This window comes from Lissotriton vulgaris, chromosome 2_1 (assembly GCF_964263255.1).
Source record: "Lissotriton vulgaris chromosome 2_1, aLisVul1.2, whole genome shotgun sequence".
NCBI lineage: Eukaryota > Metazoa > Chordata > Amphibia > Caudata > Salamandridae > Lissotriton > Lissotriton vulgaris.
Genome location: NC_141687.1, coordinates 1,899,090,299 through 1,899,116,533, shown reverse-complemented (window position 1 = coordinate 1,899,116,533; position 26,235 = coordinate 1,899,090,299).

Below are 26,235 nucleotides of genomic sequence, written 5' to 3'. Positions count from 1 at the left end.
CCTCTGTGGATAGGTTTGTCTCTTGCAATAGTATAATGTCTCCCTTTGTTTTGGCTAGGTAGTCTAGTGTTTTTTTCCTTTTGATTGGATGGTTGAGACCCTTTACATTAAGTGAGATGACCTTGAGGTCTGTTTGAAGTAGTTAGCTACTCGGCTGTGTCATCATTGGGAGTGCAATGGTATATGTGTGTTATGGCACTGGATGCCCGGTGTGTGGCTATGCGGTGCTGCCCGCTAACACTATGGTTAAGGATTGATTGTGCTGATGCTTTCGTCGATCTGTTTAGGATGATGGCTACACTACTGACAAAGACACGGACAAGACGAACGCAACAAACATGACATACATGACTTACATGACTTACCAGCCGAACTACTCTCCTCCCTGCTGCCCCCTCTCCCTCCCCTCCCTCCCCCCTTCTTCTTGCCCATTGTTCCTTCGTGCTGTGGCGTACGACAGCAAGACCCTCCCGCTTCCACCCCCTCCCCCGGAAATTGAGCTATATATCTCTAGCTAGCTTATAAATGATGAGATAGATTGTAAAGGATATTGGGTTGTAACATGTGGGACTTTGAGGTAGAATTGTTGTTATAAAGTTCCTGTCTTGCTTCCACAGTCTTTCTTTAAGTTGGCTTAGCTTTTTCTTTTCATTTCATAGTGAGGTACAGTTGTTGTGGTTAGGTGGACTTTTTCCTGTTTAAGTCTCCTTTGTGTAGTCCTTGTGGTAGGTAGTTGGATTTTTGAGTTGTCTTGTGCTTAGCCACTATCGGTTGCAGTACTGGGTGATGCGCTTCTTTTTCCCGTCGGTGTCGAGTCCTCCATTTCTTGCGTTGGTGGTCCTTGTAGGTAGCGTAAAAGTTTGTCTGGGTCATCGAAGGTCATGGCGATACCTTTGTTGTAAATCCTGAACGTTGCTGGTCCAGTGAATGAGAAGGTGATATTTTCTTTCCTTAGCCTGTCTCCTAGGACTAGAAACTCCTTCCTTATGTCAACCGTCGGCTTAGAAATGTCTTGCGTGAGGATGATTCTATGACCGTTCCAAACCAGGTTGGCGTTTTTTCTCGCTACCCCAAATATGGCGTCTGTTTGGTGCGACCGTAGTGGTCTGCATATTATTGGTCTCAGGTTTGTTCTGTCCATTTGTCTGCCCGCTGGTACTATGTACGCCTTATCTAGTTCAAAATGACCTTCAAACTTAAAGTTAGTTAGCTTTGGGGTGAGGATTTGTAATAGTGAGACGCACGAGACAGCCTTGTCTTCTTCTCCTTCAGGGATGCCCAGGATCCTGATGTTGCCTTTTCTGTTTCTGTCTTCGAATTCTACTGCTTGTCTCCGTAGTTCTATGGTAGTTCTGGCTATATTTCCTATGGCCTTGCCTGTGAGCTGAGACCTGTCCTCTATGTAGCTAACTTGTTGTTCAACTGCTTCGACTTTGTTGTTCGTTGCATGAATGTCTGCTCTGATCGCTGCCAGTTCAAGCTCAATCTTGTCCGTTGTTTTTTTCGTTGATATGGCCAGGTCGTGTACGTCAGCCAGTTTCTTGAGTATACTGTCTAATGTGCCGGAAATGTCTGATTTACTTTTAATTGGGGACTCCATATTGTTCTGGGGGGAAGGTCCTTTTGCCTTCTTGCTGTCAAGAACTGGAATAGGTTGCCCCTTGAGCTCCGGATGGAAACATCGGAGACCAGGTTCAGGGGAAGGCTTAAGACGTATCTATTTGTGCACTAGCGTGCGGCATTGAGCACAGTGGGGGGCATGCCTGTTCTACTTCCATAGCACGGGGACACATCGGTGTGCGTAACCAGGCGCTTTATAAGACTCCCTATTATTATTATTATTATCTCGAGTCTGTTTTTCTTTTGCTGTTGTGACATTCTGCTCTTGCTGTTGTCGATTGTTGCCGTTGTCTTTTTGGTGTGGCTACTTCTTTGGTGGTTAGCTTAGGTCCCTTATTTTGTAGTGCTCCACACTACTTTGTGTTATCTTTCAAGCGATCTCCGTTAAGCTGTCTTATCTTTGTTGCTCTTTTCATTTGCCTTTGCGCTGGTGCTACTGCGCAACTGACCGCCCCTTGTGTCTGGCTGAATGTGATGGGCTTGCGTCTACACGCTGTGATGTTGCCTCTCTGGGTCCGCTTGATAGTTCGCCGTAGTTCGCTTGTCTCGGTGCACTTCTCCCCACTCGGCACGCCCTTTGTTGTGACGTTTCTTGGTAGTGCTTGTAAAATGGCTGTGCCCTTGGTGGGTTTCACTTTCGTTTTGTTTCACGTTGCCTGGTGGCCTGTGCACCCTCTTGTTGATATTTGATAGCTGGGCGCGCTCTTTCTCACTTTCCGCCTTTGGCTGTTGCAGCGCCTGGTTCCGCTGGTATTCTGCGCTCATAGCTAATTGTTTATTCAATATGCTTCCTCCAAGATGGCCGCCTTGTCTGTGCGTTTTGCTTGTCAGGGTTGAATGGCTGTTTGCTGGATCCCCTTGCTTGATCTGACGGGTAATCTCACAGCGCTGTTGCACCTCGTGCACCTCTTTTCCCACTTGTATGTATGCCTTCTATGTGTTGCTTAGCTTCACTCGGCCGCACACTTTGTGGGTTCCTTCCTCGCACCCAATATGGCGTCCTTGGTGGGTTTCAGTTTCGCTTTTGCTTTGCGTCGCCTGGTAGCCTGTACTGTGCTTTTGCACCCTCTTATTGGTACTTTATAGATGGGCGCTATCTTCCACGCTTTCTGCTTTTGGCTGTTGCTGCGCCTGGTTCCGCTAGTGTTCTTCGCTTGTAGCTAATTGTTTGTTCAATGCGCCTCCTCCAAAATGTCCGCCTTGACTGTGCGTTTTGTTCGCCTAGGTGGAATGGCTGTTTGCTGGCTCCCCTCGCTCTGCTGCTTTTTTCGCTTGATCTGACAGGTAATGTTACTGCGCTATTACATCTCTTGCTCCTCTTGCCCATTCGTATATATGCCTACGTTGTGTTGTTTAGCTTCACTCTGCCATGCCCTTTATGGTTCTTATCCTTGCTCCCAATATGACAGCGCCCTCTGTGGGTTTCGCTTTCGCTTTGCTGCGTTTATCATTATTGCTTAAAAAAACGTTATCGCATGTATTCGGTGGTGGGGGTGCTACTCTGTGGCGACCCTTCTGCTGAGCGACTAACCTTCAGAGCTTGGAGCCCTTTGTGGTCCCGTAGTACTCAGTTCGTGGTTACGCTCGGCTGTTTTTTGCTGCTGCAGTGTTGAGCCATTTTGAGCCTGTTGTTGTGTGAGCTGTTTGAGGGCTATGCTTAAAATCGTTGTTTCCGATCGGCTTTATGGCTGGGGTTGCTTTCCGCTGCAGTCCTGCACTCCTTCAATAACCATTGTGCCGTTTGTTGGGTGTAGTGCTGTCCGTTCACGCCATTAGTTTGGCTCTTTTCCCGGGGTCGGACGGAGCTCCAGATTTAGGCTTCTGTTCTCCTTGCCATCCAAGCCACGCCCCAGTTTGGTGGTAGTTTATCGGATGGTCAGTTTGACTAATTAAACTTGGATATGAGGAGACGTGCTTAAAAGGTGTTTCTAGTAGCTTAGAAGAAATAGTAGAGTTATAACTGATGGTAAAATCGAGACTCGACAAAGACTGAAGTGGACTTGTGATCACAGAAGTATAATGTCATATTGTGAAAGTATGTCCATGTTGTATTGAGTTTAGGTTCGTTGAGGCCTAAGTGATTATGGGACCGTCGAGGCCTAAGATCCCGAGAGATGCATATCTACGGCTAGGTCTTGGTGTGGCATACGCAAAGTGTGTTTATTTGCATTCCATTTCAGAAACTGTGTTTTGCAATGGTGCTGAGTTCCACAAAGGTATACGGAAAGTCCCTCAATCTTTAATGAAATAGTGAAGAGAAATTTGAAACTATTGGAAATGTCAAACCACTCTCGGCTGGTGCAGTACATTGATGATTTATTAGTCCCATTAGGAAGTAAAGAAGCTTGCGTTTCTGATTCTGTTGTCTTACTGAATCTTTTGCAAACACAAAGAAACCAGGGGGTCTGAAAAAAGGAATCAAAGAGTCAATCATATACTCTCAACTTATGAGGCTAAAAAGTCAACAATATACACCATATTTAACCAATAAGTATTTTACAGAACTGATAACCCAACGCATCCGACCACCAGCAAAAGTAGGTGAGACCCAAGATCCAGAGATGGATTCCCATCAAAATCTTGTTAGCGATCTGATATTCTCATCTGGTCATCCAAAGGTTGGGCTGAGATGTCTCTAGATCATTGAGACTGCTTACAAACCCACCGAGTAGGACTGGGATCAAACCCACATATTACTCGTAGACCATGCGTGAGATCACTAAATGGGACCAAGTGCAGTGCAAAGTGTTAGTGTATAAACAAAAGTGATAATTAAAAGTAGAATAGAGAGCAAACAGTAAGATAACTTTAATGGCTGTAAGCCTCTTTCTGATTAAAAACCAGAACAGCGCAAAAAAGCAGTATAAACAAATAACTGCTTGTGGCCGACATGTTTCTGCCATACAGGGGACTGCCTCCTATGGCTTTCTTCCGGGCCTCTGTTCTCAAAAATTCTTTTGCAACTGCTAGTATGAACTACACAGAAAAAAACAAGAAAAACTGTGAATAATGTAACATCATAAAGGATATGAGTTTCTATTCTTCCATGTCATCTGGTTTAACAATCACCCATAATGACAGGGGACATTACCTCACCTCGCCTGGACCAAGCTCAGGGTAAGGGAGGCCACGCTCTCTCCGTCGTTGCCCCAGGCAATTCCTGAGATTAGGGAGTGCATGTGTATTACTGAGTCTTTTGCAAGTGAGAGGACATAAGGTGTCACCAGCAAAACTCCAGTTTTGTAAAAGAGAAGTTCTTTATTTGGGACACCACATTGAAAAAGGAGTCAGAAAAGTGTCACAAGATCAAATCACTGCTATTTGGCAAATTATTCCACCTAGTACAGAAAAGGAAGTTCGTATGTATTGGGAATTGTTGGTTATCGCAGGCAGTGAATACCAAATCTTCCTCTGACACAGAGAGATTCAACTATAAGACAGTTTGTGTGGAGCTCCAGAATCGGGAATGCCCTATTGTACTCTATTTTGCAGTGAGTGCGGAGGTTGTACACTATTGGTTCTAACACAAATGCATGTAACTGCTTGCAGAGCTGCTGAATATTTTTCAGCTACAATATATCCTGTATTTGCTGCCTTTCCTGGATATTTGAAAGCTGTCGCTGCAACTTGTGTGAGTTTGGGGCAGTGTGAAAACATTGTGATGGGTCATCCTTTGAAAGTGTAAGTGCCACATTCTGTTGAGATTTTGTCTGTGTTAAAGATGTGCGATATGTCAAAAAGAAAATGCAGTAAAAAAAATAGTGGTTAATACGAGTCACATTGGAAAATCGGAAGGTCCTTATACCTGCATGCGGCTTGATTTAATTGAACAGCCCCCTTGCAATGGATTGAAATATGTCCTTGTGATTGTGTGTTTGTTTTCTCGTTTAGTAGAGGCTTACCCCACAAGACGCAATGATAGCCTAATACTTGCTAAACTGCTCCTTAGAGGGCTGATCCCTACATTTAGTCTTCCAGTCTTGTAAGAATCGGATAGAGGTACCCACTTCAACAATGAGGTTGTAAGAATGCTTTGTGCTGCATTGCAAATTGAGCAAACGCTACACAGTGCATATCGGCTAGGTTACTGGAACTATAAAGTCCTGATTGGCAAAAGTATGTGCGTCCACATACCTGAAATGGCCTGATGCACTACCTCTGGTGTTGATGAGTTTGCAAAGCACCCCAGACAGAAGAACTGGACTGTCTCCTCATGAAATAATAATGTAGAGGGCAGTGAGGCAGCCTACAGTCCCAGCAAATCAGCCTGTGAATATTTCTGATGACTTGGTCCTCGATTATTGTTAAGGATTGGCTGATGTGGTGCGTTCTGTGTCTCACCAGGTAGAAGAAGTCGCAACTACACTTCAAGAGCAGTGTCACGACTGTTGCCCGGGTGACTGGGTATTAGTAAAGAAGCACATGTAAGAATCCTGTTTAGAACCTCGTTGGCATGGGCCTTATCAAGTTATACTTGTAACCACAACTGCTGTGAAATATGGTGGTCTACCTAATTGGGTGCATGAAGCCCACACTCATCGAGTCCCATGTCCTCTTGAAAGTGCAGGGTCTGTGGTGGATGAACCAGTGATAATAGAGAAACATCCCATTCAGACCTAGCACAGAGTAGAGAGGGCACCAGCTACTGGGTCTTAAAACACTGGTTCAAACAAGAGCCAAAGAGAGTTGATCCCGGTTGGTAATAAGGGCCTAAGTGAAGGGGATTTAACTAAGAGAAGTATCGACTCAAATAATGTGAACAGTATACCAGAAAAATGAGTGTGAAGAGGAGACCGTTGACTCAGAAAATCTGAAAGATTAAGAACATATTGACCAGAGGAAAAATACCTTCCACTATAATTGAAGTCTCCAGTAAGTCTGAGCAAAATGGTAAGGTCAGAGAAGAATTTACAGTACACAGAACAAAGAGAGCACAAACACCACGTCAAAGATATGCAGTTCCAGAGTGGACATATTAAGCGGCTACAAATGAATGAGAGAAAGTATATTGTGCTTTTTGCTTCAAAGATCGCATCTCATACAAACCTCTATGAAAGAACTGTGGTGAAAAAGGTGCTGGAGAAATAAAGGCCAGAGGAAAACGAAGGGATAAAGATAGAGTGACAAGACACTGCTATAAAAGTTACTGCACAAAGCCTTACGATACAGAGCATTCAATAAAAAAAAGAAATGAGTACCTCTAGATCCGAGATAGAAGATCCAAATCAATCTTTACTAAGGTGTAAGCGTACATGTGCTTGATTTTTAATTGCTTTTGTTCCAATCCTTGTCTTGTTGTCATTAATACTAAATCTCCCTTATCATGTTTATCCCACTAAACATACTAATTAACAGGTGACTACAACTACAGAGATGACAAAAGTGCAAGGAGTGGTGATAACTAATGATTTAATAAGAACTGACTTACATCATGATCGTTCAATAAATGATTTCTCACAAACTGTGTTTACTAAATTATTGAATGAATATGTTGACACTATGGATGCAAAAGATTGTTATGTGTGCATGCAACTACCTACTTCTGTGCCTGAAGGGGTGACCTACCATCACTTACCCTAAACAGATACTATATCTTGTAGTGTCCTAAAACATTTGTTCTATTATAAAGGGCAGTTTCAATATTATTACTCAAATTATGACTAGATTTTCTCGGGATGCACGAGATTCTGAAGTAATGGGGGAAGTTTTCCATCCTACATCACCTATAGCTACTGTATATGTGCATCAACATAACCTGACTTATGCTCTGCAAGTTTAGAAAAATTATTTATAAATTCAGCTCAAGATCGACGGGAGGAAAAAAGGAGAAAATCTGCAAAATAAATGAAAACACCTCCATGGGTACATAGGGAAAGTGAATATAAAAAGGGAGAGACATACGCTGCAATGACTTTACATTGGCAACATAAATGGAAGCTTAACATATTTGGGGCCTCATTACGATGTCGGTCGGAAGGCATTCTGACCGACTCCTTGTTGGAATCGTTTTCGACCGACTCAGGTTCGGGGAGTCAGACTGACCGATTACGATGTTTCCAAACACTGTTCGGTCAGACTCCCATTGACTTCAATGAAAGCCTGTGTTCTGACTGACAACACAGGCTCCCGTTGAAAAAAAGGGGTGGTTGCGGAAAACCTTACACTCTGTGGCGTGCACCCCATTGTGCCTGCCACACTCTGCATGGTTGGAAAGAGGGGTCACATGGGTACTCCATTGGGCCTCAACCTTAGGCCTCCACGTGAAGGGGGGCCTGCTATGGGCCACCAAAGTCAGTTTCTGCCAGCCTTTCCATGTCGGACCAACCAAGTTGGAAAGGCTGTACGAATCCGACATCGTAATACGTCGGTCCACAATGAGGCCCTTAGGGCTGTACAATTCGGCTCTGATTGACTCAGAGTTTTCGAATGCAGGTCGGAACTGAGTCGGGCAGACAAAAAGGTTACATACTATTGTAATCAGTTGGTCAGAAATCTTTCCGAGTCAGTCAGAAACATGGGTTCCAACTCGGAATGGGAAAATCCAAATGCCATTTGGAGCCTTTCTGACCAACATCGTAATGAGTCCCTAGGACGCAAAACAGATCATAACAAAAATTCATTGGTTCCAGTGAGTATGAACATACTTTCCTACTTATGGGAACTATATTTAGCAGGATTAGATCCTGTATTTCTAGGAGTATACTATGTTTGTGGAAAAAATGCGTATTATAAATTACCTAAACAATGGTATGAGAGTTGGTATATGGTAATAGTGTTTACAAAAATGTATCATGAAAATGAAAACAGTGGAACCATTCAAAGAAAACTTATAAGCTTAAGAAGAGGAATAAGTGCTGCTGAAATGATTGGGGATATTTTTGGAGCAATAATATCCTCAGTTGAGGTAATATTAAAATTCACACAAAATCCGAACACCTTCAACAGTAGGAGATTGACTATCGACGGATACTGCTGGTGGATTTTTACTAATTGATACAGAAATGGTTGCTATCAGATCTATAATTGTACAAAATGTACTTGCTGTAAAATATTTTTAGCCAAAAAAGGAGGAGTCTGTGGCATGCTGAAAGTTCAACAATGTTTCACTTCTATCCTTGATAAAAGTTTTGAAGGGATATATAACCAATATTACTAATTTAGGAAAAGAAATAACTGAACTAAAAGAAGATGGTGCTTGAGAGAAAATTGGGAGAGGATTTTCATCTGTGGGAAATTGGTTTGCAGCACTGGGAAAAAGGTTAGTGAGAAAAATACTGACATTAATAACAATTGCAATTGGCTTAGTAATCATAGTACTAATAGATCAATATTGTAAACGTAGAAAAAACAATGAAGAAATTAGAGGGCAAAAAAGAAATAGAGCAGAAATTAAATCAGAAGATAGAAAATGTGACTTTTATGATGACATGAAAAAATCTGGAACAGGTTAGAATGAAACAAATAAAGACAACTACATTGTAATGTGATATCAGAATATGATCAAATGATAAGATAACATTGTGTGCTAGCTCGATTCGCCATCAAAGGGGAGATTTATGGAGCGTAGATGTTAAAGGACGCTTGCCTCTATCAATTCTCATTTTCAAAAGAGGATTATGGTAATTATTTCTTGATGACAATATGTAAACTGGTTAAGAAATCATCATCACCATCAAATTTCTTTGTTTGATTTCACAGGTAAATTCATAAAAGGAATTTAAAAAATATGATTAAAAATAACATGCAAGTTATCATAAACCAACCCATTCATATTTTAAAACCCCAGCATAAAGCGTACGAGGAAAAAGCAAACAGTTGGAGAGTTTAACAGCTGTAAAAACAGTTGTGCAGTCCTAACATGGTTAATTCGAAAAACGTGAGATTTCATACTGTATTGTAAAAGCATGCAGAAGTATTTGACACATGGTAATTTGAAAACATAAATAAAGAGAGAGATTCAGTGAAATTTCCCTATGCATGTAATCACGTGTTTTGTGAAATATATCCTAACTAACCTAGAGTGTTTGGTGTCAATAACTTTTAAAATATGTCAAATTGAAATAATGTCTGCATAGTAAAGCACCTTAAATGAATGACATTTTGAATTAAGTAATACTCAATAGTATGTAAACCTGCAGCTAACTCTGATGTTATGTGATAAAAATGCGAACTTCAAAATGACTCGTTAATATTTGTTTTGTAAATGAGAAACATGCAAATGATTTTTTTAGTAGTGCCTAACATTGACATATAACCTTTATAGAAGAATAATGATTGAACTAATTAAGGAAAGTCAGAATATAATTATTAATGTCTGTTTTATTACAATCAATATATGGTAATGTTCCAGCAAAATTTCGTGTAGGCCGCAGATGATTTTTCTTTCTTTCTCAAAAGGCAGATTCAAGCTCAAGTAGTCACTTTAGATGCTGTGAGATTTTTTCTTTACTTTTCTTTTCTGTATTTCACAACAATGGACTAAGCAACACATTTGACAGAAATGTATCAATACTATTGCAAACTCAGAGAGCGCACGTGGGAACAGACAGACTGTGAGTAAAGTGAAGTTTTCTTACTTCTGAGAAAAGGAATGAAATATAATTGGAACTTAATGAATTTGCAAAAGGATTACTTAATAATTCCAGATTTCTTAATGAGGAATTGATCACACCATGACCACCCCACCGTGAACAACCAATGGAAACCATATGGGCTGATGGTGGGTGTAAACCATGACTTTTTGGTAGTATAATTACCCCTTGGAGGAGTAGTCAGGGCTGGCTGTTATTTCCCATTTTCCCTGCCTGGCATACTGTCGGACTGACCTTTGATTTTCCTTAATGCCAAACCTAAAGTTAGGAGTCCTAACTTCACTACTCCTAAACTGAGAAAAATCCTAACTTTAAGACTTTCAGTATTCACAGAAGGCATTTAGGAGTCCTAAAGTTAGGACTCCTGACTTCTGTGAATACCAAAATGGTAGTACATTTATGATTTTGTCTTAAGTTAGTTCCGTGAATCAGGCCCTATGTAAAGCATCTGTGAGCACATGCAGTAATACAGTGACAACACTATAGATGGACACCACACAGGTTGTATTATTAAAATGAGTATTTTTATATAGACTTATCACAAGACCAAACAGCAAAAATCCACAATACTGTACTCAAAAATATACTTTAAAAAGGTAGGAATTACCTCAGTTCTCTTAAGATTCTAAATGCAACACTTTACTCTCAATGTACCTTGGATGCGTAATGCAAAGCATACAAAAGGATCGCAGGGAAGTTGATGCGTCGGTTCCCTACACTCAGGGGAGTGGATGCGTTGGTTCCTTACTGCTGCACAGGGGGGTTGATGCTCGCTTCCTCACTGTGTATAGAGGTGATGCGTCGTATCTTACTGCTCTCCGGTACGATGCGACAGGATGGCGCCTCGGTGCGATGCGACAAAACGTTGTCTTGGTTACGATGTGACAATGTTGATGCGATGTGTGCAAGCCCGCCGGCCGTGCGGCGACTCGATGATCTGTGCCGCGACAGGCCCTGCAACATGCTTCTACAGTAATGTGAAGGCCACTTCTGCAGCGGTGGCACGCTTCTCAGGTGATGCAACACGCTTCGGCAATGCTTTGGTGACAGCTCCCAGCGACACGCATTCTCTCAGAAGGCCCAGCACAACAGCAGGCACTTCAATTCCCAGCAAGAGATTTCAGGGGGGAGCTGGTTGGTGAAGTCTATCCTCCACTTCACCTCTCCTGGACGATGACCCTTCTATTGCAGACGTTCAACTACAGGATTGGATCCATCAATCCTTAGAAATCACTTTGCCACTCAAACAAGTACCCAGAGGGAATAAAACGGCCAAATCACCCTGGTTCACCCAGGAACTTCGCATTCTAAAAAAGAGTTGCAAAAAACTCGAACGCGCATGGAGGAAAACCTGGTCAACAGCCTCCAAAAGTGAATACAGAGCCGCTATCAAGCTCTATAAGAACTCAATAAAAACTACTCAAGCCACCTTCTTCGAAGGAAAGATTGCTGCAGCGGCCAACTCCGTGAAGGAAACATACCGCATAGTACGGCTCCTTACAAAAATCCAGGACCCCCCTCCCCTCCAGACCCTGAGGGTGCTAGATGCAATCAAATGGCCAATTTCTTCTCCGCAAAAATCGACAAAATACTTACTTCACTCCCTGTACCCTCCGTTCCTCTCCACACCACCTCACCTCCCCTTCATCCTGAGGCTCCTTACCTACGAGCCTTTGACCAGTATGGCTGAGATACCCGCCACCCCCTCTCAACACAAACCCCAAGGATGGGAAACCGGAAACAGTTCTGAAGTCTTTGGAAGACGGGAGGGAGTAACCCCCCCGGCCGTATTTATTAAAATATGAAACAAAATTAAAACATTAAATAAGCAGTTTCATATTATGTACAATTTCATTACCACATTGCGATGTTTGGCTAACCTTAACAGATTCTCTAATACAAAGGTTCTCCTAGCCGAACTAACATCCTGCAAAACATTTACTTGACATTTTGAAATTGTACATCCTAACGTTTAAGGGCCAACGGCAAGGTCGTAACCGGTGTCAAGATCCCTAACCCAGAAATATCGCCCTCACTTGTGAGGGGCGGCCCAGAGGCGTACCTCAAGTGCAATTACCAATTTCCCTTGACTTGACGGGGGCCCCAATAAAACTCGACGCCACTTAGAGGTCGTACGAGGACTCGTGTGAGGTATCTAGAAGGTAGCGTAGACCCCCCCCCAAACCCCCCACAACTTACCATATCTGCCGTCGCAGACGTCCTGGCCCCGGGAAATTCCCCAGGAGGGGGCTGTAACCCCTCCTACCCAGGAAGGGGCCTTGACCGCCTTTCCTCTTCTTTCGGCGACCCATCCTTAGAAGGGACCGCCTCCCCGTTGAGGGGCCAATGGCCACCTCCCCCGAGCGCTCCCATCCGTGCTGGGTGACGCCCACTCATAGGGATCTTCCAATTAGTGCTCACCGATCATGACCTTACCGCCCGACCAACATAAATACGACAATGCTAACTAAATGACTAAACTAACAAATACAGTAGCAACTATCCTTTTATTGAAAGCTTGCTTACCAATGAACACTAAAGCGGAATTTCTTTATTTGCAAAACGAAACACCCATCGACATTCTTTACTACATACTCAAAATCATCACGATAATACCACAACCTGAAAACGAAAATCAGAGTTATCCATCAACTTCATTCAAAACCACTTGCTGTCATCAGGGGCTGGTGGGTGGGTCAAAATTGGCTCTTCGTTCCGTCTCGAGCTCACGTGCAGCGAGGAGGTGCAGCTTCAGAGCACAGGAACAAGAGGATGCCTTCGGATCTTGCTTCTCCTTTTATCCGTCTTCAGGGCGGGCGTAAACCCGCCCCTGCCTGCCCCTCGGGCGTGGCCAGCCGCGTCAGTGTCTAGGCCAACCCACTCTAGGGCGGGAAAAGGCGCGCCCCGGCTACGCCGCTTCGGGCATACCAGCCGAGACTCGCCTCCCGCCCAAGATGGCTTTCCCGGGGGGATCGTGGTACTCTGCCATACGTTCGGGGGGACCGAGTGGTCGCCCCTTTCCATATGGCTGAGATACCCGCCACCCCCTCTCAACACAAACCCCAAGGATGGGAAACCGGAAACAGTTCTGAAGTCTTTGGAAGACGGGAGGGAGTAACCCCCCCGGCCGTATTTATTAAAATATGAAACAAAATTAAAACATTAAATAAGCAGTTTCATATTATGTACAATTTCATTACCACATTGCGATGTTTGGCTAACCTTAACAGATTCTCTAATACAAAGGTTCTCCTAGCCGAACTAACATCCTGCAAAACATTTACTTGAAATTTTGAAATTGTACATCCTAACGTTTAAGGGCCAACGGCAAGGTCGTAACCGGTGTCAAGATCCCTAACCCAGAAATATCGCCCTCACTTGTGAGGGGCGGCCCAGAGGCGTACCTCAAGTGCAATTACCAATTTCCCTTGACTTGACGGGGGCCCCAATAAAACTCGACGCCACTTAGAGGTCGTACGAGGACTCGTGTGAGGTATCTAGAAGGTAGCGTAGACCCCCCCCCAAACGCCACACAACTTACCATATCTGCCGTCGCAGACGTCCTGGCCCCGGGAAATTCCCCAGGAGGGGGCTGTAACCCCTCCTACCCAGGAAGGGGCCTTGACCGCCTTTCCTCTTTTTTCGGCGACCCATCCTTAGAAGGGACCGCCTCCCCGTTGAGGGGCCAATGGCCACCTCCCCCGAGCGCTCCCATCCGTGCTGGGTGACGCCCACTCATAGGGATCTTCCAATTAGTGCTCACCGATCATGACCTTACCGCCACAGGCCGGATAGTTGACCGGCTATCCGGACCCCCCACAACACTCCTACCTAAAGGTCATGGTGTAACGTTTTTAGCCATGCTAAGAAGTCTCCTATGAGTAACTCATTCCCCACCCGAGACAAATGCACTCCATCCCCCAAATACATACCGTCATCATTAATACACCAATGTGAAATAGCATGCAGTGTCTTGGAACGGAACAACCTACTCACTTTGTTATTAAGCTTCCTAACAGAATGATTTAAAGCAGGAACCGAAATAGCCCCCCGCCACACTTTTCGTGGGATCATATGGGACCACGCAATTGTGCACCCTGGAACTCTCCTCGCTAACCAACTTACAGTGGACAGCATCGCCTCAAGAAGAAGTCGTCTACCAGTGGTGACCAAATCATTACCCCCAAGATGTACTATCACTACAGACGGCGGTGACCTCGTCCGCCCTAGCAAACCCTCAAAAAATGATTGAAACTGGTCAATACAGAGACCGCCTCTTCCGTAGAAGGACACACTGTACCCGTATTCCCCAGCTACGTGAATCATATCACCTGCCTTGAATACGTCTGCGGCACGTCTCACGTATGAGTGGCCCACAACCCACACCTCCTTTTTCACAGCCGGTGATGTCTGACCGCTGGCCCGGTGTAGGGTCGACTGCAAAGTCCGCCCCGCCTCGTAGGCTTGCGCAACTGAAAACCAAACAAAAACAAGAAGCGTGAGTACATTGCTACAGCTTCACAACATGTGCAACCGCACATACCTTTTATAACAATTGGAGGACCAACGCCCCACCCGTTTAACTTGTTCAACATCCAGACCCCTGGCTGTAGCTTCTGTAGCAGCCCCTATCCGAAAGGAATGGGTCCCAAACTCGCCCGGGTTCAAGCCCGCAGCGGCAATCGACATCGCAAGCACCCGCTGAAACTGAAACTTTGTCAGTGGGGTGGCGTCAGCGTGTCTCAACAAGGTCCCCCCCCATGATGCCACCCTTCGTGCTAAATAATCTTCTAGACACTTTACCGGGCACATGGAGGACCCGGGAATCCTGCGTATGATTACGCAGTCACCCATCCCACTTTGATCGGTCTTGGACCTGACAAATGAGACCGTCATCGTCTCCCCTCTGATCTGGACGTGCTCCTGGCACAATCCTCCTGTCACATCCCGCTTGTTCCTCGCCACTAATTCGCTTACCCGCATAGCCCCATGGAATGCCAGCGTAAAAGCGGCTCGGAATAACACTGCCTCAAACTGAGATGAACACGTAGCAGGGAGTCTGGATAATAACTGGGCCAGCCTATCCAAACCTATCGGGCGCCTCTCATCTACTCTGCGACCCTCAAGGCGTTGCCACCCCCGCAGCGCTTTCTGTACAACCAAAGACGCTGTTGGGTCATGGATCCCGTGAGCCCTGGCAATAAAGGAAATGGCAGCCCGATGCCTCTGAGCCGTGGCCACCGATTTCCCGACCCGATGTAAGGACATCAGAAAATCCACCACCCGCTCTTCCTGGCCCCAAAGCTCCTCCCTATCAGTCCCCAAGAAGGCCAAATAGGACCGGAACGCCCCTTCATATGCCTTCCTCGTCCTGGGTGCTAAACTCTCTCCCACGAGGTTACGAAGTTCGGGGCACCGAGAGACCAGAGAGCTTCGGGAAAGGGTGCCGGCTCCGGGTCCGCTGTGGGAAGGAAACCCCAGAAAGCCTGCATACGAAAACGAGACAGTGCATCAGCCGCCTGGTTCATTACCCCTGGGACATGTCTTGCTCTGAATAGCACATTCAATTGCATACAAAGTAAAACAATTTCCTTGAGCAGTCTCAAAATCCATTTGCATCGTGCTGCCTGACTATTGATACACTCGACCACGGTCATATTGTCAGACCAAAATACCACCGAGTGATCTTTGAACCCTTCGGGCCAAGTTCTCAGGGCCACTAAAATGGGGAAAAGTTCCAGGAAAGCAATGTTACTCGTCAGTCCACTGTCATGCCACCATGTCGGCCACTTTTGTGCAGACCATCTTGTGCCGAATATGGCACCGAAACCTATGCTCCCTGCCGAATCTGTCCACAGCCCCAGCTCCTCAGAGGACACGGCTGGTTTGTTCCAGACGACTCGACCATTGAAATCCGCCAGAAATGCCAACCAAATGCGCATGTCCTGGCGGACCTCTGCCGAGAGCCTTGTGCGATGATGGCACTCCTTCAGGCCGACCATGGCTTGAGCGATTGAACGGGAAAAGGGGCGGGCCATTGGTATAACCCTCAGGGCAAAATTCAACTGGCCAACTAACTGCTGTAATTGATGCAGCTTAACCTTAGGTCCCTTTATACACATCTGCAGGGATGTCCTGAACTTTGACACTTTGTCAGCTGGTAAACGAAAACAACCTTCTGCGGAGTCTAACTCGATCCCCAGAAACTCGAGGCAAGTGGAAGGCCCCACAGTCTTACCTGGTGCCAATGGCACGCCAAACTGATTCAACAAGACACAAAACTGTGCCAAAGCCTGACCACATTCCGGGTCCCCGGCTGCCCCCAGGAACAGAAAATCGTCAAGGTAATGCATCACATTTCGGAAACCCGTTTTCCTTGTGAAGACCCATTGTAGAAAACTACTGAATTTTTCGAAATAGGCACAAGATATAGAGCACCCCATCGGCATACACCTATCCATGTAATAATGACCCTGAAACATGAAACCCAAGAGACGCTGATCGTCTGGATGTACCGGGAGCAACCGGAACGCTGACTCGATATCAGATTTTGCCATCAGCGCCCCGGGCCCCAGGCGATTCAAAATGGCTACGGCCTCATCGAAGGATGCGTACCGCACCGAACACACTTCCGGGTCTATCGCTTCGTTTACGGAAAGACCACGTGGAGCTGATAAATTATGTATCAGCCGAAACTCACCCGGGTCCTTCTTTGGGACCACACCTAAAGGGGAACAAACAAAATTAGGAACCGGTGGTACACTAAACGGACCGGCGACACGACCTTGAGTAACCTCCTTCCTGATCTTATCCTGTACCACAGTCGTATGCTGAAAGACCGATAGCTGATTTTTACATTTCGTTGCACCTTGAAAGTCCCCCACTGGGATGCGGAAACCATAAGAAAACCCGTTCCGCAGCACCCCAGCAGAAGCACGATCCGGGTATTCACTGAGCCAAGGAATCATTGCCAAGGTATCAATCGGGGTAGGTAAAGGCGCCCCTCAGACTATGTTAGACCTGTTTGGCGCCTCCTCTACCCCCGTTATCACCCGTTTTGGCTCTGCACGTGGACTCAGGATGGGATGATTGCCCACACCCACTACATTCGTGTCTAAATTTGCACGATCCCTGGGGCCTAGTACATTTACCCCTGTTGAAGTTCCAACAAACCCCCTTTTTTCCTGTGTTACCGGCAGGCTTCGAGTAATTGTCTGTACCCGCACCTGACCGAAAGGGCGTCCCCGCATACTGGCGGGAAGATTCGCCAACGATACTCCCCACTAATGGCACTTTTAACATACCAGTCTCCTTCATCTTGGACCATGACACAGAATCATAACAATCCCATGTTAAGTTTTTATCATGTTCTTTAGCTTTTCTAAACAGGTTATCATAGCAGAACCAATGATTACCCTCGTGTGATACCGAGTACCCCATGATTCGTGACTGATAAATCGGCAATTCGGGTAACAGATCGGGCCTTCGCTCCCCCAAGATCGATGTAAAAACCCCCCACGCTTGGCCCCAATTGCCAATGTTTTCATTTACCTTAAAGGCGGCCATTTTTGCGCGCCAAACACTCGGATGCATAAGCTCCTTCTGTCCCTTGACATGCTCCATCTCATAGTGATCAGTAAGCAACGAGAATATGTTTACGTACTCCCCTGCCCATATCTTTTCCTTAATAGCCAAAGGAACATGCTGACCCAATTTTTCCCTACGAGAGGGTGCCGACTCATCCCTCGCAATCGGCAATGGCCGCTTACCTGCACCGGACGTTGTCTCTGCTACTGAACCCGTCCCCTGTGGCTTCTCTACTGCTGCAGCCGGCGTGGACACCTTCGCTGCTTCCCGTGACTCACGCAGTTGCTTCATTAGCTCCTGCGCGTCGACAGCCGTGGCGCCCTCGCTACCTTTTCCCAACCACGCTGCCAATTGTGCTGCCAGCTCGGGCGGCATATCTTCCTCGGACACGGGGGTGACCACAACGGGAATCGGATTCCCTTCCTTCGGCACGGGAATTGGTGCCTCGAGCGGGGCACTGGGACCCGGGATGTCTTCTCCCGCTGCTCCCCTCCTGGGCCTCTTGTTTTTCCCTCCCGGGGCTGCTCCCGCCAAAGGACGTTTCGGTCCCCCTTCCTCGTTCTTATCCATTCGCCTCTTTAGTTCGGTCATCTCCTTCATGAGAACGCGCAGCATTTGTTCAGTAGTCATGCGCTTTCCCGCCTTCTTCGGCATTCTCAACAGAGTATCTGCAAAACAAACAAGAACGATTACAACGCTCAAAATTGGCTCTTCGTTCCGTCTCGAGCTCACGTGCAGCGAGGAGGTGCAGCTTCAGAGCACAGGAACAAGAGGATGCCTTCGGATCTTGCTTCTCCTTTTATCCGTCTTCAGGGCGGGCGTAAACCCGCCCCTGCCTGCCCCTCGGGCGTGGCCAGCCGCGTCAGTGTCTAGGCCAACCCACTCTAGGGTGGGAAAAGGCGCGCCCCGGCTACGCCGCTTCGGGCATACCAGCCGAGACTCGCCTCCCGCCCAAGATGGCTTTCCCGGGGGGATCGTGGTACTCTGCCATACGTTCGGGGGGACCGAGTGGTCGCCCCTTTCCAATATCCATGCAGACGTTTTTAGATACCCTGCAAACTGTAAAAAGTGGCTCGCCTTCTGACCCTGCTCCCATCAGCAAGCTAAAACTGGTCGCCCCCATTGTAGCTCAACCTTTCACCAATCTCATAAATGCCTCCTTTAGGAAGGGGGCCGTCCCAGCCAATTGGAAAAAGGCTACCGTCAAAGCCCTCCTAAAAAAAACCCACCTTGACCCCACGGACCCCTCCAACTTCAGGCCCATTTTGCTCCTCCCAGGGATCAGCAAAGTGGCCGAACGAATAGCTAACCAGCAGCTATCCATCTTTCTGGAGTCTAATCACTTACTACGTGACTCCCAGACCGGCTTCAGACCGGGGAAAGGCACCGACACCGCCCTACTAGCAGTTGTCGAAGAGGCGAGAGCCATCATAGACGCAGGAGGATCAGTGGCAGTGATCCTCCTCAATCTAAGTGCCGCCTTCGACACGGTGGACCACGCCATCTTGGTCCACCGGCTAAGTCGAGTGGGAATCACCGACTCAGCCCTTGCATGGATTAAATCCCTTCTTGAGGGTAGATCTTTTCAGGTGTCTGATGGTTTCTCCACGTCCAAAGCCCTGACCATGCAGTGTGGGGTCCCCCAGGGCTCCTCCCTTAGCCCCACACTTTTTAATGTTTATATGTCCCCCCTCGAAGACGTTATCACTCCTTTTGGCGTCAAGACAGTGATGTACGCTGACGACACTCAGCTGGTGGTGTCCATCAATCACTCAAACACTAGCCTAGAAAATCTCGCCAGATGTCTCGAAGGTATCTCACAATGGATGTCTAACTCAAGACTCAAGCTTAACGGCGATAAATTGGAGATCCTTTTCCTGGGCAACCAGAACAAATTACCCACAAATCTTTCCTGGCCACCTTGCATGGGTACCTACCCAACTCCTAAAACCAAGGTCAAAAGCCTAGGTATCTGGCTCGACCAGGACCTTAATTTTAAAACCCAGGCCAGAAAAACCTCAGGGACCTGCTTCGGTTTAATCCGTATGGCCCGAAAGATCCTCCACCTGATTCCCTTCCAGTCCAGGAAGTTACTGATGCAGGGACTGGTTAACTCAAGGTTAGACTACGGTAACGTTTTGTACCTGGGAGCCCCTGCATCAGTCATTCAAAAACTACAGGTGGCCCAAAAAGCCGCAGCTAGAGTCCTTACGGGAACCAAAGCACGGAACTCGGCGAAACCAGCCCTCAAAAGCCTACACTGGCTCCCAGTGAAGGAGTGCATCACATTCAAGACGCTCTGCATATCGCACAAAATCTTGCATGATAAGGGCCCCCCAATACTCAGATCCCTGATGAAACCACACCAGTCTACCAAACATCTAAGATCTGATACACTTGCCCTGGCCTCCATCCCAAGAATAAAAAAGGCAAGATCTGGCGGTCGCATGTTCGCCTACAACGCGCCAAAGCTCTGGAACACCCTCCCACTAGCCATGAGAAGAGATCATAATCTACTCTCCTTCCGAAAACAATTAAAAACTTGGCTCTTCCCCTAAACCTCCCTGTTTCTGGCCTCCACTTGGAAAAAAACTAGGTCCTCTCAGCGCTGGGATGCCCAAGGGTAGCTATGCGCTCTACAAATCCACTTCCAAATTCCAAAATTCCAAATTCTTGTATCCCTGAGACTTCAGGCAGGAGGCAAGTTCAAGTTCAAGCCCTTGGAGATTCTTCCTCAAGTTGATAAAAAGCACACTCAGTCCTCTTCGCATTCCTTTGGCAATGAAGCAACCACTGCAGGCCAACCCCCAAACACAAAGCATAGGGTTAGTGTCTTCCTTCAGCTTCCTGGTTCTTCTCCTCAGCAAAGGTTTTTCTTGATTCCCAGAAGTGATCTAAGGTTCTGGGGTCTGGGTCCCCCTTATATACACCAAAATCCTTTGTCTCCGAAGGCAGAGAGTGTCCATGCCTAATGCAAACCAGTTCTGTGATGTCCTGGAGCACTTTTTTTCCTTTGAAAGTGTGGGCCAAGGTCATCTGACACACCACAGGAGGTGGAGCCAGCATTGTGGAAGGCAGGCACAGCCCTATTCAGGCCCAAGTGCAACTCCTCCCACCATTCTACATGCAGAAAGGTCTATTCAGCCCTGTGCTGACTTACCCTGTCTCCGGGAGCCCCTGTCACTCACAAACCAGACAAGGAATACACAACCTAGCAGAGCCAGGCTTGGATAGTTAGGCAAGAAAATACATACTTTCTAAAAGTGGGATTTTCAAACACAGAATGTTAAAACCAACTTCACTAAAAGATGTATTTTATCATTCTGAGTTCAGGGATACTAAAATCGTTTTTCTACCATGTTCCCTGGGTCAGTTAGGATTATAAGGTGTTATAATCAAACTGTCCATTCTGGCCTATGGGAGCAGGTAGCCTTGCAATAGTGAAAAACAAAAATGGCTGTAATTCACTATTAGGACATGCCACACACATCAGGGCATGTCCTACCTTTTACCTACAATGCAACCTGCCCTTGGGTCTACCTTAGGGGTGGCTAACATGTAGAAAAGGGAAGGTTTGGGGACTGGCAAGTGGGTGCACTTGCCAAGTCAACAGGGCAGTACCAGACTGCCCCCAGGCTCTCCAATGGCAGACCTGAGACACACTTTACCAGCTGCAGCGGTGGGTGGCACAAACAGTGCTGCAAGCCCACCAGTAGCATTTGATGTACAAGCCCTGGGCTCATGCAGTGCACTGTACTAGGGTCTGACAAGTAAACCAAATAAGCCAATCATGGAGTCACTAATCCATACATCAATTTAACATAGGGAGCACTTGCAATGTGTCACTGAATAGCAGTTACACAGTGCCCAAAGCATCTAAAACCAGCAAAAACATAGGAGGCAACAGTAAACAAAATAGAAGGGAGACCAACGCCAATGGTGCCAGGTCTAACAAGTGTCCCCTCCAGCTAACATGTGGGGAGAACTACCCTACCTCTTGGAAGTTCTCATCACTAAGGCGGGAAAATCTGGATAGACCATCAGCATTGGCGTGTTCTGTACCCGGGCGGTGTTCCACCATGAAGTCCATCCCCTATAGGGAAATGGACCACCTCAACAGCTTTGGATTCTCACCCCTCATCTGAGGGGCCTGTGGTCTGTCTAAACCTGGAAGTGAGTTCCAAACAACTATGGGCTCAACTTCTTTAGTGCCCAGACCGCATCAAATGACTCACACTCAATTGCACTCCACCTCTGTTCCTGTGGAAGTAGCCGCCTACTAATGAAGGCTACAAGTTGGTCTAGCGGCAGCCCTCCTCATTCATCTGTGACAGAAAAGTCCCCACACCATGCTCTGAAGCGTCTGTTTGAACAATAAATTATTTGGAGAAGTTGGGTGCCAGGAGCACGGGCGCTGGGCACATGGCAATGTTCAGGGCATCAAAAGCTTTCTGACAGGTGTCAGTCCAGTTCATTTTCTTGGGCTGCTTCCTGAAAGTCAGCTCTGTCAAGGGTGCAACAATGCTGCCATACCCCTTGACAAACCTTCTGTAGTACCCAGTGAGTCCTAAAAAGGCTCTCACTTCTGTCTTTGTCTTGGGGGGGTTCCCAAGCCAGGATTGCCTCAATCTTGGGCTGTACGGGTGACACCTGGCCACTCCCAACCTGGTGTCCCAAGTACACCATGGAACCCTGCCCGATCTGGCACTTACTCGCTTTGATCATGAGACCTGCTCGCCGCAGTGCCATCAACACTTCCTAGAGGTGGCGCAGATGTTCTTCCCAACTGGCGCTGAACACTACGATTTCATCCAGACAGACGGCTTAGAACTCTTCCAGTCCAGCCAACACCTGGTTCAACAACCTCTGAAAGGTGGCAAGGGCATTCTTCATCCCAAAGGGCATATTGGAGTGGTGTGGCTCACTGGTTAGAGGCGGCAGACCCGGGAGCAGAGGACGGCCCGGGACCAGGGTTCAATTCCCGACGCGACAGGGTCGTGGACCAGGGTCAGCGGACTCGATAATTCTCACCTTTGTGCCTACTCTAACCGGGGATCACACTCGGCAACTCTGGGCATTAGCTTGCCTCATCTACAAAATGGCCCCCACATACACCGGGGATGCCTGGTTTCACCTTGGAATGGACCACCTGAAAAAAATGTTTGTCCTTATCCTTACAGGTCAGCTAAATAGCGGTTGTTCAGTAGGTACATTACAATACCTGCAGTTGTAAATTCCACTTTTTAGCATATAAAAAGTCTGAAAAAATAGAAAAACGTGAGTAAGTAAGTAAATAGTTTATTGTGATGATTATAGTAGGGACCATCTCACAGGGAAAGCCAAGACGGGTTCCCCGGTGGTCTATTCGCGCCAGGATACTCCGGTAGTAATTGAGCGCAGTATAAAACAGCATATAACATAACATAACATAACATATCCCAGAATTGGTAGTGCCCATCTGGTGTGGAGAATGCTGACCTCTTCCTTGCCCCATCAGTCAAGGTGGTCTGCCAGTTCCCAGACGTTAAGTCAAACGTGCTGAGGTACCGGGCAGCCCCTAACTGATCAATGAGCTCATCAGCTCTGTGGAGGGGGTGCGCATCAGTCCTGGTGACTGGATTGAGCCCTCGGTAGTCCACACAGAACCGAAGTTCTGGCATGACACCCGGTGTGGCAACCTCTCAAGCGTGGTGCGTCCATGATGTACACACTGGGGACTTTCCTCCTGTTAAGAACAGAACTTACAGAGTGACTGACAGGGTGAGAGGGTGAAAGTTGTTGCTGTTGCAGTGGTTTTGGGCGGGTGTGGACTAGTATGTCTTTAAGGTTCTTCCCACATCTATGGGAAAACATTGGTTTCTCAATATCCAGTGATCCGCACGTCAAAATGCGCCAATGTCTGTTCACTATTTTTGACATCTCATTAGAATGGGGGCTGTATGTGGTGACGCATATTGGTCTTGTTTGTTTGGTGATTGGTCCGCTTCTGTCCTCCAGAAGGGCATCTCTATTATTGTTCCTGGCCCTTTTTATGGCTGCATTAATTATTCTGTCTGGGGAATGTCTTGCTTGTAGCTTGACTTTGAGCTCCAGGGCCTGTGATTTATAGTTGTCCACTTGGGTGCAGTTTCTCCTAAGTCAGAGGAATTGCCAAAAAAACAAGTGTTTCATTCTCAACATATACCACCAAAATGGAAAACTAGAAACCACTACACATTTCAAACCGACAGCAAGGAACTGTCTACTCAGATACGACAGTTTCCATCCATGCCATCTGAGGATGAACCTCCCATATGGGCAATTCCTCTGACTTAGGAGAAACTGCACCCAAGTGGACAACTATGAATCACAGAAACCAATGTTTTCCCATAGACGTGGGAAGAACCTTAAGGACATACTAGTCCACACCCGCCCAAAACCACCGCAACAGCAACAACTTTCAATACAAGGAATACAAGGACATTTTCCCTGTGGCAACTGCGCAAGCTGCCATCTAACCAGAAAAAGTAAGCAGCTGACCTTCGCAAATGGCACAAGATGGGATCAACAAAAATTTACAAACTGCAACAGCAAGAATGTTATTTACATGATTGTGTGCCCTTGCCACCTGGAGTACATTGGCATTACCACTAGAGCCATGAAAACACGACTCAGTGAGCACAAGAGTAACATCCGCTGCAAAAAGAGTACCACCAGGATGGCGGCTCATTTCCTGGAGATGGAACATTGTGTTAATGACATCTACTGGACGGTAATTGAACAATTACCCACGGAACAGGGTCTTTTTGAGAAAGAACAACGCTGGGTTTTCCGCCTAGGTACCCACATATCTGGATTAAACGATGCCATCCCCTGGGGTCAACTAAAGCCTTGAGCGACCCACAGGGACGAAACACTTCCGAGTGTACCATCCTGGATACAAAGCCATTAAAAAACTCCCATTTTTCTGAGTGCGAACAAATTCTAAATACGAACACTTTCCGTATAAAAATCATGAATATACTGAGCCCAGAACACCTCGTAGGGTAAATGAGGTAAACAAAAGGATTAGCTAAATTCCTTAAATATTACGGAATCTCACTATCTTTTACTCATCTCCCTCTGAACTGGCTAAATATACTACTACCTAACCATAATCAGGCTACCCCGGTTTTATTATGTAATCCGATTTTTATGAAATCCTTGTTTGAAAAATAACCCTTATTTTCATGAAATAATATCGTGATTAGTGCAGGCACGAACCCTATTCAACTCGGAACTGGATCAGTGCAAGCATGAGCCAATCCGGGCATGCGCGGTAAACAACAGGGCCCTGCAGCCCAATGCGCATGCGCTGCCCGCGTTAAACTAACTATTGCGCATGCGCGGTCCGGAATAGAAGCAGATAGAAAAATCCAATTACCGGCAAACCAAATACGGGCATACCCGGTTCTCCAGCTTTCCAATAGTTCAGTTAGGGGCGAGACAACGATAGTATATAAAGGGCCCTTTTGCAAACACCACAGCACAACCAACGGAGCCGGCGTAAGGGGCAGCGAAGAGGGATTCTCCTCATAGACTCGTTAGTAATACCACCCCAAAAGAAACAATCTCACCACCCCTACAAATATGTAAGTACCAAGAAAAACAGCAGTATTTGTATTTCTCCCTCACAGGTAGCAAGGAAGCACGAGTAACCCCTACGTTAATACGGTCTCATGGAGTAGTAAACTCCTAACAGAACAGTATGTTATGCCCACTGTGAGCTTCACAGAACTTTCTTATTTTTCACAGTAAGTTTATGACTCAGCAAGTATCACATGGGCTGACTACAACCCGAGAATCGCCTAAAGATTAGTGTGTGTGTTTTATGTTACATGTGTGTCTGTCTAGTATTTGTCCTTTTTTTTTATATATGTACATTTTCACCACAGGCACGTTCTTCATGTGTAGAATGACACTAATGTGTCTTGAAATTCGAACCGCACCCCTTTTTTTTTTTTACTGTATCCACGGGTAAACATGCCTATGGTTTTTTAAGGAATGGACCACCTGAAAAAAAATGTTTGTCCTTCTCCTTACAGGTCAGCTAAATAGCGATTGTTCAATAGGTACATTACAATACCTGCACTTGTAAATTCCACTTTTTAGCATATAAAAAGTCTGAAAAAATAGAAAAACGTGAGTAAGTAAGTAAATAGTTTATTGTGATGATTATTTAAATCTTACAATATTACACATCTCAGACAAAAACTAAAAAAAGTGTTCTCGAATAAAAACACTAACAATGTCATTTTGTAAGTAATTAAATATCTACAATAGGCATAACATCTAATTTGCTCTTGACTATCAGTAAAAATTTTACAAAGATAGCGTTTAAAATATTGTCGTTCAAGTTCATGCAATTGATCAAGGCCTGTCTACATGTCCTTATGCCACGTACTTTGAAGGGAAACTT